The sequence below is a fragment of the Penaeus monodon genome, chromosome 7, assembly GCF_015228065.2.
Source record: "Penaeus monodon isolate SGIC_2016 chromosome 7, NSTDA_Pmon_1, whole genome shotgun sequence".
NCBI classification, from domain to species: domain Eukaryota; kingdom Metazoa; phylum Arthropoda; class Malacostraca; order Decapoda; family Penaeidae; genus Penaeus; species Penaeus monodon.
The window spans coordinates 9853131-9855630 of record NC_051392.1 but is presented as its reverse complement, the minus strand read 5'-3'; positions in this window follow the sequence as shown (position 1 = coordinate 9855630).

Sequence of the window (2500 nt, the reverse complement as noted above, 5' to 3'; positions counted from 1 at the left end):
TTTTTTTTCCAACACTTTTTTTTTTTAAGATATCCACTCGTTGATGTTTCACTTTCACTCACTTTCACTAGCACTCTGTTCAGACCAGAAATATTCGTTCCTTAAAGTTTGTAACGTTATTAAGACCTTCGGGGAAGAAAGCTTTCGTACACACAAATACTTACAAAAAAAAGAAGAGAAAATTAAGACGAGATTTTTTATTTTCCTGTTTTTTTTTTGTTTTTTTTTGTCTCGTCTCTTAATGTCTTGATTGTCTTGCGTTAAGAAGCGATACACTGCGGTGTGTGTGTGTGTGTGTGTGTGTGTGTGTGTGTGTGTGTGTGTGTGTGTGTGTTGTGTGTGTGTGTGTGTGTGTTGTGTGTGTTGTGTGTGTGTGTGTTGTGTGTGTGTGTGTGTGTGTGTGTGTGTGTGTGTTCGCGTGCGTGCATGAATGTGTCTTTGTGTACGCTTGCGAGTATGTGCAATTAACGAACTAATAGTAAAAACATTTAAATGTCATTTGAAAAATGATTTTCAGAGTCAGTCTGAGATTAAAAACGCTAACAGCAATTACAATGAAGTTAAAATATCTAGTAGTAGAAACCAGCTAGTCTAATGTAAAAAGCATATACCGGTTTAAAAAGCTAAACATTTCATTATATGCATGAGACACTACTTTGTTAAGCTCACACATGCGCGCGCGCGTGCTATCTCTACACGCATACATTATACATATAGACGGACACGGATAGATAGCTAGATATGTAGATAGATAGAAAGATAGATATATAAATAGATAAAGAGACATACATACAGACGGACAAATAGATAAATAGATAAGATACAAAGATGCTCTTTGTTAAATTTCAGATGAGTCACGCTACCTATATCAAAATCACTATAAAAAAATCGATACATTCCACACAAAAATAAACTATAAAACGAAACTAACAAACAGCTCCTACAGCCGGAAGAACCGCTTACGAGCTTCGAAGCTTCGGAAGGAGGCTTCACCACCGCGTTACGAGGACTCACAAGATGCTGCTGCGGTACTACAAGGCGCCAGGTGTCCGTGATGCGAGCTGTTTTGCAAGGACTCTGAGCACCGGCGCTCTGACTGACTCCGTCCACTGACTCGTTCAGTGACACGTCCATCCCTCCGCGTGTCCTGTGAGATACCAGGCCGTATAAAGCGGCGAAGTGCGACGGTTCGAGCTTTTGTGGAGAGGCACGTGAGACCCGAGTGAGGCACGGGAGGGACCGGGGCACTCGCAGGAAGAGCCACAAGCACGCTGTTTTATCACTGTGCCTCGAGTTGCGAAGCTCATAAAGGCGGGAGACAACGAACCTGGGCTGCTGTCTGCCCTCTCTAAAATGGAGATTCTGGCTGCGTATTCAGTCAGCGTTTTGTGACAATGTGTGGGTACGGAAATGGTTCTGGCATGTTTGTTTTAAAAAAATGTTCAAAAGTAATTAACAGAATGTACACGATTTTCATACTGTTTATCACGGAATTAATGTTTTGCGCTTACTGCACATTTTTTTTTTTATTATTATTGTGCAGATTTATTCCAGGAGGTAATGCCGTGTTTATTTACAGCTCATCCGGACAAGCGCGAGGACGCAGTTGCATGTGGCTGACTAACTCTCCGGCACCTAGTCTCGTGCATGGATCCAGCGAGCGCATGACGCTGGAGACAAGTAATTTCCAGAGCGACGTAAACAAAGCAGGTTTATGTGACACATGCTTCACGGGGCGAGACAAAGACGGCACCGTGGGAGACGAAGGGTGTCGCCATTCGAGGCCAGGTCTTTTTCTCGCGTCTTGCTCTGCCGTCTCGTGCCTTCCGGGGGCGGCCGCCGCGGGGTTCAGGCGTCCCAGGATGCTGTCAGCATTTATTCCCACATATTTTACCTGTCGCCACAACATAAGTCCCGCCGTGCCACACGCCCGCTGTCCTCCGCATACCTCAGCTGACGGAAAGCCTCGCTATTCAACACACAAACAACCTACACAAGGTCAACTCCCCCAGGTCACCCTAACCAGGTCAGACCTTCCTTACGAGCCCAGATCTCCCCTTCCATCTCCCCTTGCCCTTTTTCCCCTTTGGCGGGCGCCTTCCCCTCTTTATGAGAGAATTTCCTAGAAGAGGTCCTGGCCATCTTCGCGAACAGGGAAAGAACTTGTTTCCTTTAAGATGTGATTTCACCGTGATAAGACGAAGTAAAAAGGTAGTTTCCGTTATCAGGGAAGCAGGACATATATTTCTGATCAATTGGGTATATTTCTCACAAAAGCAAACAACTCTATGACGACGTTTCTTTCTCCCCTTTTTAAACCCTTAAGCTGTGATTCCCCTGGACGATGCTAGTTCCCTTTACGACGCGAGGACGTCTTGATAATTTCCCTCGATTCGGGGATGTTGCAAGACGGCGTTTCCCCTAAGACGGTTGTTGTTGTATGGAGATTCGCGGAAGGAAGGGGAGAGAAAGAGAGAGGAGGGGAAGGAGGAAGAGAGAG